A 17,534-nucleotide genomic window follows, 5' to 3' on the forward strand; every position below is an offset into this window, starting at 1 on the left:
TGTCTACTGTATAACCTAGCTATTCTGTATACACTAGCCTCTCCATATACACTAGCATCTTTGTATTCCCTTATTTCTCTTTTCTGTGCACTAGCCTCACGGTGCACCTTAGCCTCTCTGTATACCCCAGCCTCTCTGTTTACACTAGTCATTCTTCTTTTTACCCTAGTCTGTCTGTATATCCCTGTCTCTTTGTATACTCCAGTCTATTTTCTGTATTCCTTAGCCTCTCTTACCCCAGTCCCTCTGCACACACTAGCCAGTCTGTATATACTAGCCTCTCTGTATACCCCAGACTGTCTTCTGTATACAATAGCATATCTGTGTACAATAGCCTGTCTTATGTGTACATTAGTCTCTATGTATACCCCACCCTCTCTGAATACCCTTGCCTTTTTTGTGTATACACTAGCCTCACTGTATACTCCAGCCTCTCTGTATACATTAGCTTTTCTGTATACACTAGCCTCTCTGTATACACTAGGCTCTCTGTATACCTTAGACTCTCTGTATATCCCAGCTTGTCTTTTATATACACTAGCCAGTCTTCTGCATACAATAGCCTCTTTGTATTCTCTCTGTATAGCATTTGCTGTCTTCTGTATACACTAGCCTATGTGTATAAACTAGCCTCTCTGTATACCCCAGGCTCTTTTATACACTAGCCTCTCTGTGTACACCAGCCTCTCTGTATACACTAGCTTCTCTGTATACCCCAGCCTGTCTTCTGTATACCCTAGTTTGTCTTTTATATACACTAGACAGTCTACTGTATAAACTAGCTTGTCTGTTTACCCCAGCCTCACTGTATACTCTTAGCTGTCTTCTATATACCCTAGCCTCTCATATACATTAGCCTCTTTGTACACTAGCCTCTCTATATACCCCAGCCTCTCTGTTTAACCCAGCCATTTTCTGTATACCCTAGCATCTCTGTATAACCCAGCCTCTCTGTATACACTAGCCCGTCTTTATACAATAGCCTGTCTGTGTACCCTAGCTTCTCTGTATACACTAGCCTCACCGTATACCCCAGCCTGTCTTCTGTATACCCTAGCTTGTCTTTTATATACACTAGCCTGTCTACTGTATGACTTGGCTTATCTGTATACCCCAGCCTCACTGTAAACCCCAGACTGTCTTCTGCATACACTAGCCTATCTGTATACAATAGCCTGTCTTATGTACACACTAGCCTCTCTCTATACACTAGACAGTCTTCTGTATACACTAGACTCTCTGTATTCATTAGCCTATCTGTATTCCCTAGTTTGTCTTTTCTGTAAGGCACAATATATCCTAGCCTCTCTGTAAACACTAGCCTCTTTGTACACCCCGGCCTGTTTTCTGTATACCCTAGCCTCTTTGTATACCCCAGCCTCTCTGCATACACTAGCCTGTCCATATACACTAGCCAGTTTTCTGTATAACCTAGTCTCTCTGTATACTCCAGCCACTCTGTATACCCCAGCCTGTCTTCTGTATACGCATGCCTCTCTTCTATATGTACTAACCTGTCTTCTTTTTACTCGTGCCTCTCTGTATACCCCAGGCTCCCTGTATACACTTGTCTGTCTGTATAAACTAGCCTCTCTGTATACCCTAGCTTGCCTTTTGTATACACTAGCCTAACTGTATACCATAGTCTCTCTGTAGACACTAGCCTCTCTGTATACACCAGCCTGTTTTCTTTATACCATAGGCTCTCTGTATACCCCAGCCTCTTGACGGAAACCATGAATCAGACGAGACAGAAGTACAATTAAATCACACTTGTTTATTAAATAAAAATAAAAAGGTAAATAGAAAAAGTGTAGTCAAAGCATAGCCAGAGTTAGATAAGGAGCCAGAAGGGATGTCAGCAAGCCAGTCTTTAAACCGCAGGAGATGGTTTCTTGTGATGTGACCAATGTGAACGCAGAGGTGAATTACAGCTGGACAGCTTTAAGTAGGCAGGTCAGACAAGCTTGATCAGTAACAGCTGGTAACCGTGGAGAGAGATGATAGCTGGCAATTAGCCGACAGCTGAGCAGCCAGCCCAGAGAAGGAAGGGCTAAGCCAGCCCTGACAGTACCCCCTCCTCTGCCTTGAAGGGCCATCAGGCTTGAGGGGAAACCATCTATGGACCTTGCAGAGGAGGACAGGGGCATGTATGTCAGAGGATGAAACCCAGGAGTGTTCCTCCAGACCGTACCCCTTCCAATGCACCAGGTACTGTATGTGCCCACAGAACCTATGGGAGTCAACAATGGATTGTACCTCATACTCCTCAACCTTAATAGGGTAAGGGTGTGGCACCAAGGTGGTAAATCGGTTACAGACCAACGGTTTCAATAAGGAGACTAGAAACACATTAGAGATGCGCATTCTAGGAGGAAGCTTGTCACGGTCCCTACCGTGTCTTTTTTCGATGGCCCGGCATGGTCGCGCCCCAAGAGGCTGTAAGCGGTATTGAACTAATGACTGTTTGTTCTTGCTCCTGTTTCTTTACCTCTGAGCCACACCTCAGATATATTCTGCCTGCTTTCCAGCCATGCCTAGTTTTGCATAAAGTACTGTGGGCAATTCTGTTTGTACCTGTCACTCTTGGATCAGCTGTGGCAGGTTACCTAATTAGCTGGGTATAAAACCCTGTCTCACTCTGAGGGCTGGGTCAGTTCATTGTCTCTTGTCACCAAAAGTACCTGTGTTCCTGTGTTCAAAGTTACAGTGTTCCAAGACTGACCCTTATATTTCGTTTATGCTGACTTCTGGAATCCTGGACAACGGCTTTACTTTGACGATCCCTTGGCTATTCCTGTCAAGCTCCCATGCACAGATTCACAGCCCAGGTAGCTTATCTCTTTGTTACCATGGGCTGTGTGTATTTGCAAGGGTGAGCGTACATCTCTGCACCATGGACTCCAACCTAGGTTATCCCTCACAAAGGTCCAAGCGTAAGCCACTGGGTTAATCCTGCGAAGGATACAGAAAGGCCCAATTAACCGAGGTGCAAACTTCAGTGAGGGAACACGAAGCCAGAGGTTGTGAGATGACAGCTCGACCCTGTCCCCAACCTAGTAGGAAGGCGCAGGCAGGCATCTGCGGTCAGCATGGAGCAAACCCTCCTGGACTTGTACCCAAGTAGAACGAAGACCACGGAGATGCTCCTCTAATGCAGGAATACTCTGCGGAAAAAACGAGTCAGGCAACATGGAAGGTTGGCAACCATAATTCACCCTAAATGGAGACAATCGGGAGGCAGAATTCAAGGCACTGTTGTGAGCAAACTCTGCCCATGGTAATAGGTCTGACCAGTTGTTATGTTGGTCAGAAATATAGCAACGTAGGAATTGCTCCAAGGACTGATTGTCTCGCTCTGCAGCCCCATTAGACTGCGGGTGATACGCAGAAGAGAACGCAAGTTGGATTCCCAACTGTGCACAAAAGGCTTGCCAGAACCAGGAGACAAACTGACTGCCCCTGTCCAAGACAATCACCTTGGGTAGCCCATGTAAGCGAAAGATCTCCTGAGCAAAAATGGAAGCCAGTTCCTTATAGGTGGGTAACTTCTTAAGTGGAATACAATGACACATCTTTGAGAACCGGTCAACCACCATAAGAATAACAGTGTTGCCTTGGGAGTTGGGAAACTCCACAATGAAATCCATAGACAGATGAGTCCAGGGCCTCTCTCCATTGGGTATGGGTTGTAGGAGGCCCACTGGAAGGTGTCATGGAGTCTTACTGTGAGCACACATGGGGCAGGCAGCTACGAAGGCAGTAACATAGACTAGGCCACCAGAATTGTTGGGAAATGGCCCAAATGAGTTGATTGTTCCCAGGATGGCCAGCTGGCTTGGGAGAATGGTAAGTCTGGAGCACAGCAGTACGGAGACTCTCTGGGACAAAGCAGCGGTCACAAGGTTTCTCAGGAGGAGCATGGACCTGAGCAGCAAGAATTTTGTCACCCAAAGGAGAAGTAAGACTGGTGCAAACCGTAGCCAAGATACGATCAGGAGGAATCATAGGAACCGGAACCGACTTCGACTTGGAAATGGAGGAAAATTGTCGTGACAAGGCATCAGCCCTTACATTCTTAGCACCGATAAGAATGAGACAATGTAATTAAAGCCTGAGAAGAAAAGAGCCCATTGCGATTCCGGGAGAGAGTCGCTTAGCCTCAGACAAGAATGTAAGATTCTTATGGTCAGTAAGAATAAGAACAGGCACAGTGGTACCTTCAAGGAGATGTCTCCATTCTTCCAGGGCTAAAATGATCGCCAACAGCTCTCTGTCACCAATCTCATAATTGCACTCAGCAGGTGACAATTTCTTGGAAAAGTAGCCACACGGATGCATAGCGCTCTCAGAGTTAGGACGTTGAGACAGAAGGGCACCAACTCCAGTCTCAGAAGCATCAACTTCTAGGATAAAAGGCAAGATAGGATCAGGATGTGCCAACACAGGAGCAGAAACAAAGGCAGCCTTGAGAGTCTCAAAGGCCTTAATGGACCCCGGAGACCAACTCTGTGGGTTACCGTCCTTTCTGGTCATATCAGTCAGGGGCTTGACCAGAGACGAGAAGTTACGAATAAACTTCCGATAGTAGTTGGCAAAGCCCAGGAAACGCTGCAGAGGGCATAAACCCACAAGTCGAGGCCACTGTAGGACTGCCGAAAGTTTCTCTGGGTCCATCGAAAAACCAGCAGTTGAAATGACAGGAATGTAACTTGTTCACGATGAAACTCGCACTTCTCTAGTTTACAATAGAGATTGTTCTGTCTTAGTTTCTGAAGCACACAACAGACATCTGTGCGGTGGCTCTCCCGGGACTTGGAAAATATGAGGATAGCATTGAGATAAACCACCACACATAGCAACAAATCTTGGAGGACATCGTTATTACATTCCTGGAAAACTGCCGGGGCGTTACAAAGGCCAAAAGGCATTACCAGGTATTCATAATGGCGTGTTCTGGTATTAAGTGTAGTTTTCCACTCGTCACCCTCCTTAATGCGCACAAGATTGTATGCCCCTCTCAAGTCAAGCTTCATGGAAAACCGTTGCTCTCTTGAGGAGGTCAAATAACTCTGTAATCAATGGAATCGGGTAGGCATTCTTAATCGTGACACGACTGAGACCCCTATAATCTATACAAGGTCTCAGTTCAGCGCTCTTCTTCTTCACAAAGAAGAAGCCAGCACCAGCAGGAGATGAGGATATGTGAATGAAACCTCGAGAAAGTGCGTCAGCACCATACTCCTCCATGGCCTTATCCTTCAAGACCAACAAAGGGTAAACCAGGTTGAAGGTCAATTGCACAATCATAAGACCAGTGTGGAGGCAAACTACCAGCCTGACCTTTATCAAAGACATCGCTAAAATTGCGGTACTCCTCCGGCAGGGAGGGGAGTGAAGAGGTGCACAGGACCTTGGATACCTTCAGGAAGCATGTCTCACTGCATTGTGGTGACCAGGAGCGAACCCTTAGCACGGAGCCAATCAAAAGAGGGGTTGTGCCTCTGTAACCAAGGATAACCAATAACCAGTGAAAACCTGGGTGAGGAAATAACTTGGAATTGGATTATCTCATGGTGAAGAGCCCCTATAACCATGGACAACGGAACTGTCTCATGAGTCACATGGGCAGACTGTAAAGGTCTCCCATCAAGAGCCTCAATGGCAAGTGGAGTGTCATGCAGCTGCAGAGGAATCGAGTGCTGCGAAACAAATGCAGCATCAATGAACAGGCCTGCAGCCCCAGAGTCGATTAGAGCCTGTATCTCGATGGACGACTCAGCCCAAGAAAGGGTGATCAAAACCAGGGGCTTATCCTTATGGATAACGGGACAAAACAACAGGTGTTCGGGTGTTCCCTGGACGGGTAGGACAAGACTTCAAAAATTGACCTGCCTGGCCACAATAAAGGCACAATCTCTCCCTCCTCCTAAAGGCTCTCTCATCTGCCGAGAGATGCATAAAGCCCAGGTGCATGGGTTCATCTTCACTGACTGACTCAGTGACAGGAGGCATGGGAGGTGAGGGAGGCATGGGAGGTGAGGGAGGCATGGGTGGGACTACAAAGCTTGGAGGCAAATGTACAGGAGGCTTCCGCAAGCGCTTCTTAAGAGAAAGTCTTTCTCTGAGTCTGGAGTCAATGAGGCTGGCAAACAAGATCAAGCTTTCCAGCTCAGTGGGTATATCTCGGGCTGCTATCTCATCCTTGATGGAATCTAAGCGACCATGAGAAAAAGCAGCCATGAGGGTCTTATTGTTGCAAGCAACCTCTGCTGCCAGAATACGGAATTCAATGGCGTAGTCGGCAACAGTTCTCGTACTCTGTTTCATGGATATGAGGCACTTGGCAGCAGAAGCGGAGCATACGGGAATGTCAAATAGCCTTTTAAAGTAGGCCACAAACTCAGGGTAACTCAAGACAACAGTTTTTTTGCGTCTAAAAGTAAAAAAGTAGTGGTGCGCTGTACTGAGGTGGAGTTTGCCTACCCCCACAGGGACAGTATGCTATATCCACAATTAGATTCAACAAACAATAATCCTAAAGATTATAAATTAGATAGGTATAGGTATAAATACGACATGTCATAAAGTCAGTTGCTCAGATAAAACATATATGTGAATCCGTGCAGCATACTTCAATAGCAAGTAGTGATACTTTTTGTGTTCATAAAGCTATAAAAAACATTAATACGCAAACTGTAATATAAAAATATATAAAATATATATAAAGTATAAAATAAAAATATATATTCAAAGTGCAGCGCGTGGCGATAAATTAGAAATCGCATAAAGTGCAAGTGCTCTAATGTAATAGAAACGGATAACCTTCCCAAATATATGCAAATATAAACTAACAAACAAGACTAGTGTAAAAGACAACTGTCCATTTAAAGTGCAAAGTGGAGCGATTATCCTCAAAATCCCACAGAGTGCTGGTGCTCCAATTCAATTTTGCGTCTCCCATAGAGGGTTAGCCCAGGCCAAGGCTCTCACAGAAAGCAAAGATATCACAAAACCTACTTTTCTTCTGTCCGTGGGAAACGCCTGGGGCAGCATCTCGAAGTATATCTCAACCTGATTGAGAAACCCTCTGCATTGAACTGGATCAACCCCAAATCGCGAGGTAATATTTGAGGCGGGTGACTGCACAGAGACTGGCGTGTGATCCAGGTTGTACCGGAGCAGCCATCGTGGGGGATTCCAGGTGAGCCGTGCGACTCAGGAGTGTTTGTAATGCCATGGCAAACTGATCCATGTGGTGATCTTGCTCATCCAATCTGCAAAAAATATTACCAACAAATGGATTGACTGTATCTTCTGAATTCATGGCCTTCGCCTACTGTCAGAAACCATGAATCACACCGAGGCAGAAGTACAATTAAATCACACTTGTTTATTAAATAATAATAAAAAGCTAAATAGAAAAAGCGTAGTCAAAGCATAGCCACAGTCCAGTAACCGGATCGACTAGTCAGCCAGGCCAGAGTTCAATAACCAGATCGGGTAATCAGCCAGGCCAGAAGTCAGGATCCAAGTAGAGCAACAGCAAGCAGGATAAGGAGCCAGAAGGGATGTCAGCAAGCAAGTCTTTAAACAGAACCGCAGGGGATGGTTTCTTGTGATGTGACCAAGGTGAAGGCTGAGGTGAAGTGAGATGAACAGCTTTAAGTAGGCAGGTCAGACGAGCATGATCAGGAACAGCTGGTAACTGTGGAGAGAGATGATAGCTGGCAATTAGCCGACAGCTGAGCAGCCAGCCCAGAGAAGGAAGGGCTAAGCCAGCCCTGACACCTCTCTGTATACACTAGTCTGTCTGTATACACTAGAAAGTCTACACAAGCCTCTCTGTGTAACCCAGCCTATCTCTCTGTATACCCTAGCCTCTCTGAATACCCCACCAACTCTGTATACCCAGGATGTTCTTCTGTATACTCTAGCCTATCTGTATACACTAGCCTGTCTTCTGTAGTGTACATTAGCCTCTCTGTATACACTAGCCGGTCTTTTGTATACACTAGCCTCTCTGTATACCCTTGGTTGTCTTTTGTATACACTAGCCTCACTGTATACCCAAGCCTCTCTGTATACACTAGCTCTCTGCATACCCCAGCCTCTCTGTATGCACTAGCCTGTCTTTAAACAATAGTCTCTCTGTATACACTAGCCTTTATGTACACACTAGCCTCTCTGTATACCCTAGCTTGCCTTTTGTATACACTAGCCTCACTGTATCCCCTAGCCTCTCTGTATACACTAGCCTCTCTGTATACTCCAGTCTGTCTTCTGTGCCTGTCTTCTATTTACACATTCCACTCTCTGTATACCCCACTCTCTCTGAATACCCTTGCCTGCTTTCTGCATACCCCAGCCTCTCTGTATACACTAGCCTGTCTTTATACACTAGCCTCTCTACTATATAACCTTGCTTCTCTGTATACCACAGCTTCACTGTATACCCCAGACTGTCTTCTGTATACACTAGCCTATCTGTATACAATAGCCTGTCTTATGGACACACTAGCCTCTCTGTATACACTAGCCAGTCTTCTGCATACACTAGGCTCTCCGTATACACTAGCCTCTCTGAATACACTAGCCTGTCTATATGCACTAGCCTGTTTTGTTATAACCTTGTTTATCTGTAAACCCCAACTCTCTGTATACCCCAGCCTGTCTTCTGTATACACATGCCTCTCTTCTATGTGCACTAGCCTGTCTTCTTTTTACCTGTGCCTCTCTGTAAACCCCTGCTTCTCTGTGTACCCCAGCCTGTTTTCTGTATAATCGAGCCTCTCTGTATACGCCATTCTCTCTGTATACACTAGCCTGTCTGTATAAAATAGCCTCTCTGTATACCCTAGCTTATCTTTTCTGTGCACTAGCCTCACGATATACCGTAGTCTCTCTGTATACCCCAGCCTCTCTGTTTACACTAGCCTTTCTTCTTTTTACCCTAGTCTCTCTGTATATCCAGGCCTCTTTGTATAGCCCCGTCTGTTTTCTGTATCCCTTAGCCTCTCTTACTCTAGCCTATCTGTAAACACTAGCCTGTCTTCTGTACACATTAGCCTCTCTGTATACACTAGTCGGTCTTTTGTATACACTAGCCTCACTGTATACCCAAGCCTCTCTGTATAAACTAGCTCTCTGCATACCCCAGCCTCTCTGTATGCACTAGCCTGTCTTTAAACAATAGTCTCTCTGTATACACTAGCCTTTCTGTACACACTAGCCTTTCTGTATACCCTAGCTTGCCTTTTGTATAAACTAGCCTCCCTGTATTCCCTAGCCTCTCTGTATACACTACCCTCTCTGTATACTCCAGCCTGTCTTCTGTGCCTGTCTTCTATTTACACTAGCCTGTCTTCTGTATCCCCTAGCCTCTCTTACCCCAGTCCCTCTGTACACACTAGCCAGTCTGTATATACACTAGCCTCTCTGTACCCTAGCTTGCCTTTTGTATACACTAGCCTCTCTGTATCCCCTAGCCTCCCTGTATACACTAGCCTCTCTGTATACACAAGCCTGTTTTCTTTATACCATAGGCTCTCTGTATACCCCAGCCTCGCTGTATACACTAGTCCGTCTGTATACACTAGCAAGTCTGCATACACTAGCCTCTCTGTGTAACCCAGCCTCTCTCTCTGTATACCCTAGCCTCTCTGTATACCCCACCATCTCTGCATACCCAGGACGTTCTTCTGTATACTCTAGCCTATCTGTATACACTAGCCTGTCTTTTGTACACACTAGCCTCTCAGTATAAACTAGCCAGTCTTCTGTATACACTAGCCTCTCTGTATACACAAGCCTCTCCGTATACCCTTAGTTGTCTTTTGTATACACTAACCTCTCTTTATATATTAGCTCTCTGTATACCCAAGCCTCTCTGTATAAACTAGTCTGTCATTATACACTAGCCTCTCTGTATACCCCAGCCTGTTTTCTGTATATACTAGCCACTCCGTATACACTAGCTTCTCTGTATTCCCTTGTTTGTCTTTTCCGTACACTAGCCTCACGGTATACCCTAGCCTCTCTGTATATCCCAGACCCTCTTGTTTTGTGTATGCATGTGCCTTTCTTCAATATGCACTAGCTTGTATTCTTTTTACCCTAGTCTCTCTGTATATCCTGGCATCTCTGTGCACCCCAGCCTGTTTTCTGTATACCCGAGCCTCAATGTATACCCCAGTCTCACTGTATACACTTGCCTGTCTGTATGAACTAGCCTCTCTGTATACCCTAGCTTGCCTTTTGTATACACTAGCCTGAATAACATAGTCTCTCTGTATACACTAGCCTCTCTGTATACACCAGCCTGTTTTCTTTATACCATAGGCTCTCTATATACCCCAGCCACTCTGTGTACACTAGTCTGTCTGTATACACTAGCAAGTCTGCATACACTAGCCTCTCTGCATACCCTAGCCTCTCTGTATACCTCACCATCTCTGTATACCCAAGATGTTCCTCTGTATAGTCTAGCCTATCTGTATACACTAGCCTGTCTTCTGTACACACTAGTCTCTCTGTATACACTAGACTCTCTATATACACTAGCCCGTCTTTATACACTAGCCTCTCTGTGTACCCCAGCCTTTCTGTATACAGTAGCCTCTCTGTATACCCAGCCTGTCTTCTGTATACCCTAGCTTGTCTTTTATATACACTAGCCTGTCTACTATATAAACTAGCTTCTCTGTTTACCCCAGCTTCACTGTATACTCTTAGCTGTCTTCTATATACCCTAGCCTCTCGTTGTATACATTAGCCTCTTTGTACACTAGCCTCTCTCCCCCAGCCTGTTTTCTGTATACTCTATCTTCTCTAAATACTCCAGCCTCTCTCTATGATCCAGCCTGTCTTCTGTATCCATGTACCTGTCATCTATATGCACTAGCCTGTCTTCTTTTTACCCTAGTCTCTTGGTATACCCAAGCCTCTCTGTTTAACCCAGCCATTTTCTGTATACCCTAGGTTCTCTGTATACACTAGCCTGTCTTTATACAATAGCCTCTCTCTGTTCCCCAGCCTCTCTGTATACACTAGCCTCTCTGTATACCCCAGCCTGTCTTCTGTATACCCTAGCTTGTCTTTATTTTATCAACAACGGTTTTTATTGAAATAAGGCACATATAGTTAGAACACAGCTTACAGTATGTGAACACACATTTAAGGAGTCTACATCAGGTTACACGGATAATGTATCCTATAACACGATCAACATATATCATCGACTAACACACTTAACATTATTAGCCACTTATTGGTTAATACAATATATGAAAATCTATTGTCATTCAACTGGTAGTCGTAGTCTAAACAATTTCTACGTGCAGGTGTCTGAGTCATTCAGCCATCGGTCCCATACTTTATTATATTTGATCGGGCACCCTCTATTAGTGTAGATACACTTTTTATATGGCAGGGTCAGATTAACGTACGCTTTTCACTACTTGTACCCAGAACCCTTGTAGACGGGGGCATGACCATATGAGGTGGAAGAAGGCTCCTGTGGCCGCCCTACACATTGGACAGTTAGGTGGAAATTCTGTTTTATATCTCGCTACTCTAAGAGGGGTGAGGTAAGCTCTATGTAATATTTAGATTTCGGATAGTCTATCTGATAGCTTGGGAGAAACCTCTCTGCATATCTCGAGTGCCTCCTCCCATTCCCCATCTTCCATCTGACTTAAATCTCTTTCCCACCGTATCTTTGGGGCGTATGCGATTTTGTCAGTAATTAATTGGGGTGGATAGCATATGATAGTAAGATGAAATAAGGCCCTTGGGGTCGGCGCTTCTAGCCACGGACATAATAGGGTTAGGGGTGGGTGGCGGGTAAACTTGTGGGAATTGTGAACGAGCCACGTGTCTACCCTGTAGGTATAGAAAGTGCATATTGTTTTGTATTGCAAACTCCTCCTGTAATTGGTTAAAAGGTTTGGGGGTACCGCTAGAAAGTAGGTGTTGCAAATAGTACACACCTCGCTTGCTCCACATCTATTGTACCTGAATTTTTACAAATTCCTTCATATGTTTGTTGTTCCATAATGGCCTATAGTCTTTGTAAGTCGAGATTCCTAATTTACCAGTGGCTATATCCCATATGCGCCTGTATTGTTGGAGGATAGGTGCAATTTCTTCATCCGAACCAATGGTGCCTGAGCCCATGGTAATAGCATATAGTGGGTCACCCGTTTGTTGAGCACACTAGTGAAAAATCAAAGTTATAAAGCAAACTCCATCAGTCTTATCCAGGTGGAAAAACTGGGAGAGCTGTGCTGCAATGTAATAGTGGTTGAAGTCTGGTAATGCTGTGCCCCCCGTCTGTTGAGTTCTTGAGCGTTTGCCAGGCAAGTTTGTGCCTATTTTTACCCCATACAAAGGGACCTAGAAGGGCTTCTAGCATTTTAAAATATTTTAGTGGGAGGTATATAGGAGAGTAAAAACAAGAGAAATAGGGTTAGAGATGAGACATTTGTAAGAATAGTCCTATACTTCTGCAGCCAAACCTTCTTTCTATTTATTAAATTTTCCCATTAATGTAGCATAAATTTACCAAAAAAAACAAAAAAAACAAACAAACACCCAACTAGACAACATAAATGAGATGAACGTTTTCATGTTATAGTTTACTTGTTTTTAAAATCAGATGCGTGCTCAAAGATTAACTCTCCCTACATATGTTGTATTTTTTTTCTTATTATTATTTTTCTTTTTTCTATTTAGCTGTTCTTTTTTTGTGAGGTAGGGCTAAGGGGGGGGGGGGGGCTGGGCTTGAGGGAAGGGATAACCTTAAATAGATTCACGTTGATTACTCTACAAATGAGGTGTGCATGGTTAGGTCACAGTAGAAGCCCCCGGTTATGCCTAGCAAGGCAATGAGAGATGTATATAGAGATGGGTAGATGGTATGATTGGAGTGTTTTGAATGCAAGATATGTAAGGCTCAGTAGGTATATAAGGTGGAGGGAAGATTGGAAGAAGCACATTCAAGAGAATAGAGTTTTTCACAAAGTACACTTGATCACTAAGATACCACAGGCAAAAAGTATTACTAAAAGCCTAATGGAGTTAATTAGTAAGGAAATGATACACAGTGTCACAAGATTAATAGGAAATGTAAACACTAATGATTAAAACCACACTGTTAAACATAGGTGACTTGGTCATGGACAGTGTTTCAACTAGTTTCGCGGCCGATTCATCAGGAAAAACATCTGCGATTTAATAGACACAAGATCAATGGCAATATAATCAATCATATATAAAAAATATATTGTGAGGGAGGTCTCCCCTCGCAACTGGGGGAGATTAACAAGTCAAGGGGCTGGAGTCTGGGTGAAATGAGGTACATAAGGTAAATGAGCCAAAAAATTATGTAATGGATGAAAAGAGAGCCCAGTGAAATGGTGACTATGAAATAAGGTGTTGCGGAATGGTGGGTGGTTACCATAAAGGGGATGTTGGTGGTGCAAATAGTGAATAAATTGTGAATTTTGATAAAAAATAGGTAACGGATGAAAGGAAATCCAAGGAAAACAACCAAACTGAATTGATGTGAGAAAAAACAAAGGCATGTACACCACAGTGAGGAATGGAGGGGGATAGGTGGATAGAGATGAAAGGTAGGAGTTGCCTATGGCCACATCACCCAGAAAAAGCCTGACCTAGTCTGATCTCGGAGGCTAAGCAGGATCGGCCTGGTTAGTATCTGGATGGAAGACCATCTAACAAATATCTATAAGCCTGAATGTTTTTTAGCCAGAAAATTGCATGTGGGGGGGATAACCCTTCCATATGTACCACCTAATATCTCTATTTTGATGTAGAATATCTCTGAAATGATGTGAGATCTAATGTTAAAACCACTTGATCTTACCGGATCTAACGAATATTTATCAGCCTGAATGATTTTTGGCCAGAAGGGGGATGATGGGTTAGCCCCCCCTGCAAATAACTGTTAATATTGCTTCTTCTGCGTGAGATCTAACGCAAACAATGGTTGATCTAACCTGATCTAACAAAGATCTAACAAACTGAATAAGATTTTTTCAAAAAGTTTGATATGAGTGGCTAACCCGGCAGAGGTACTTTTACCTACTGTACATTGTAATTACAACAGAGGGAGGCTAGAGGTTACAGAAAGGTCACTGCTCAACACAATTTTTTTTAAATATGTTGTTGGCGTCGACGACCTGTTTTATTTTTCTGTTTGTTTGCCGAGGTGAACATCTTGGTGTTTGTCAAGAAGGTTGAGAGTGGCCAGAATGATCGCCTACGGCCACATCACCCTGAATGCGCCGATTTCGTCTGATCTTGGATGCTAAGCAGGGTCGTGCCTGGTTAGTTGCAGGATGGTAGAACGCCAGGGAATACCAGGTGCCGTAGGCAATTTTTTTATATGTTTTTGGCGTCGACGACCTGTTTTACTTTTCTGCTTGTTTGCGAGGTGACCATCTTGGCGTTTGTCAAGAGGGTTGAGAGTGGCCAGCAAGATTGCTTACGGCCACATCACCTTGAATGCACCCGATCTCGTCTGATCTCGGATGCTAAGCAGGTTCGGGCCTGGTTAGTACCTGGATGGGAGACCACCTGGGAAAACAAGGTGCCGTAGGGTTTTTCTTAATATGTTGTTGGCGTCGACAACCTGTTTTATTTTTCTGCTTGTTTGCCAAGGTGACCATCTTGGCGTTAGTCAAGAGGGTTGAGAGTGGCCAGCAAAATCGCCTACAGCCACATCACCCTGAATGCGCCCGATCTCATCTGATCTTGGATGCTAAGCTGAGAAAATCGTCTATGGCCACATCACCCTGAAAGCGCATCATCTCGTCTGATCTCAGATGCTAAGCAGCGTTGGGCCTGGTTAGTAGCTGAATGGGAGACCGTCTGGAAATACCAGGTGCCGTATGCTTTTTTTTAATATGTTGTTGGCATCGACGACCTTTTTTTTTTCTGCTTGTTTGCCGAGGTGACCATCTTGGCGTTTGTCAAGAGGGTTGAGTGTGGCCAGCAAGATTGCTTATGGCCACATCACCCTGAATGCGCCCGATCTCGGATGCTAAGCAGGGTCGGCCCTGGTTAGTACCTGGATGGGAGAACGTCTGGGAATACCAGGTGCCATAGAATTTGTTTAATATGTTGTTGGTGTCGACGACCTGTTTTATTTTTCTGCTTGTTTGCCAAGGTGACCATCTTGGCGTTTGTCAAGAGGGTTGAGAGTGGCCAGATAGCTCACCAACGGCCACATCACCCTGAATGCGCCTGATCTGGTCTGAATTCGTATGCTAAGCAGGGTTGGGCCTGGTTAGTACCTGGATGGGAGGCCGCTTGGGAATACCAGCTCTCATAGGCTTTTTTTTAATATGTTGTTGGCGTCGACGACCTGTTTTATTTTTCTGCTTGTTTGCCGAGGTGACCATCTTGGCGTTTGTCAAGAGGGTTGAGAGTGGCCACCAAGATCGTCTATGGCCTCATCACCCTGAATGCGCCCGATCTCAACTGATCTGATGACCTGGTGACGGGCCTGTTTAGTATTTGGATGGGAGACCGCCCGGGAATACCAGGTGCCGTAGGCTTTTTTTTTAAATGTTGTTGGCGTCGACGACTTGTTTTATTTTTCTGCTTGTTGGCCGAGTGGACCAGCTTGGCGTTTGTCAAGAGGGTTGAGAGTGGCCAGCAGGATTACCTACAGCCACATCACCCTGAATGATCCTGATCTCAGATGCTAAGCAGGATTGGGAGGTGTTAGTACCTGGATGGGAGACCACCCTGCAACACCAGGTGGCGTAGGCTATTCTTTAACATGTTGTTGGCGTCGATGACCTGTTTTGTTTTTCTGCTTGTTTGCCGAGGTGACCATCTTGGCGTTTGTCAAGTGGGTTGAGAGTGGCCAGCAAGATCGCCTACAGCCACATCACCCCGAATGCGCCTGATCTCGTCTGATCTCGGATGCAAAGCAGGGTCCAGCCTGGTTAGTACCTGGATTGGAGAACGCCTGGGAATACCAGGTGCCGTAGGCTTTTTTTAATATGTTGTTGGCGTCGACGACCTGTTTCATTTTTCTGCTTTTTTGCCGAGGTGACCATCTTGGCGTTTGTCAAGAGGGTTAAGAGTGGCCAGCAAGATTGCTTTCGGCCACATCACCTTGAATGCACCCGATCTTGTCTGTTCTCGGATGCTAAGCAGGGTCGGCCTGGTTAGTACTTGGATGGGAGACCGCCTGGGAATACCAGGTGCTGTAAGCTTTTTTTTTAAATGTTGTTGGCGTCGACGACCTGTTTTATTTTTCTGCTTGTTTGCCGAGGTGACCATCTTGGCGTTTGTCAAGAGGGTTGAGAGTTGCCAGCAAGATCGCCTATAGCCACATCACCTTGAAAGCGCCCGATCTCGGATGATAAGCAGGGTCAGGCCTGGTAAGTACCTGGATGGGATAGCGCCTGGGAATACTAGGTGCCAAAGGCTTTTTTTATATGCCAAAGGATTTTTTTATTCTGTTTGTTTACCGAGGTGACCATCTTGGCATTTGTCAAGAGGGTTGAGTTTGGCCACCATCTTGGCATTTTTTTTAATCTGTTGTTGGCGTCGACGACCTGTTTGATTTTTCTGCTTGTTTGCCGAGGTGACCATCTTGGCGTTTGTCAAGAGGGTTGAGAGTGGCCAACAAGATCATCTATGGGCTCATCACCCTAAATGCACCCGATCTCAGATGCTAAGCAGGTTCGGGCCTGGTTAGTAGCTGTGATGGGAGACTGCCTGGGAAAAACAGGTGCCATAGGCAATTTTTTAATATGTTGTTGGCGTCGACGACCTGTTTTATTTTTATGCTTGTTTGCTGAGGTGACCATCTTGGCATTTGTCAAGAGGGTTGAGAGTGGCCAGCATGATCGCCTACGGCCACATCACCCTGAATGCACCCTATCTCGTTTGATCTCAGATGCTAAGCATGGTCAGGCCTGGTTAGTACCTTGGTGGGAGACCGCTTGGGAAAACAAGGTGCTGTAGGGTTTTTCTTAATATGTTGTTGGCGTCTTCGACCTGTTTTATTTTTCTGCTTGTTTGCCAAGGTGACCATCTTGGCATTAGTCAAGAGGGTTGAGAGTTGCCAGCAAGATCGCATATAGCCACATCACCTTGAAAGCGCCCGATCTCGGATGATAAGCAGGGTCAGGCCTGGTAAGTACCTGGATGGGATACCGCCTGGGAATACTAGGTGCCAAAGGCTTTTTTTATATGCCAAAGGATTTTTTTATTCTGTTTGTTTACCGAGGTGACCATCTTGGCATTTGTCAAGAGGGTTGAGTTTGGCCACCATCTTGGCATTTTTTTTAATCTGTTGTTGGCGTCGACGACCTGTTTGATTTTTCTGCTTGTTTGCCGAGGTGACCATCTTGGCGTTTGTCAAGAGGGTTGAGAGTGGCCAACAAGATCGTCTATGGGCTCATCACCCTAAATGCACCCGATCTCAGATGCTAAGCAGGTTTGGGCCTTGTTAGTAGCTGTGATGGGAGACTGCCTGGGAAAAACAG

At 45.1% G+C, this 17,534-nt stretch overlaps 6 pseudogenes; all 6 read left to right on the forward strand.

Annotated features, from left to right (window-relative positions):
• Positions 1–14,282: 14,282 nt before the first annotated feature.
• On the forward strand, positions 14,283–14,400 carry LOC143950032 (5S ribosomal RNA; annotated as a pseudogene).
• Positions 14,401–14,507: 107 nt separating this feature from the next.
• On the forward strand, positions 14,508–14,626 carry LOC143945407 (5S ribosomal RNA; annotated as a pseudogene).
• A 175-nt stretch (positions 14,627–14,801) lies between these two features.
• LOC143949219 (5S ribosomal RNA) lies at positions 14,802–14,920 on the forward strand (annotated as a pseudogene).
• Positions 14,921–15,909: 989 nt separating this feature from the next.
• LOC143949230 (5S ribosomal RNA) lies at positions 15,910–16,028 on the forward strand (annotated as a pseudogene).
• Positions 16,029–16,135: 107 nt separating this feature from the next.
• LOC143946309 (5S ribosomal RNA) lies at positions 16,136–16,253 on the forward strand (annotated as a pseudogene).
• A 641-nt stretch (positions 16,254–16,894) lies between these two features.
• LOC143949596 (5S ribosomal RNA) lies at positions 16,895–17,013 on the forward strand (annotated as a pseudogene).
• The last annotated feature ends 521 nt before the right edge of the window (positions 17,014–17,534 follow it).

Source organism: Lithobates pipiens, unplaced genomic scaffold (assembly GCF_037356315.1).
Source record: "Lithobates pipiens isolate NorthernLeopardFrog02 unplaced genomic scaffold, aLitPip1_a1.2 Scaffold_30, whole genome shotgun sequence".
NCBI classification, from domain to species: Eukaryota; Metazoa; Chordata; class Amphibia; order Anura; family Ranidae; genus Lithobates; species Lithobates pipiens.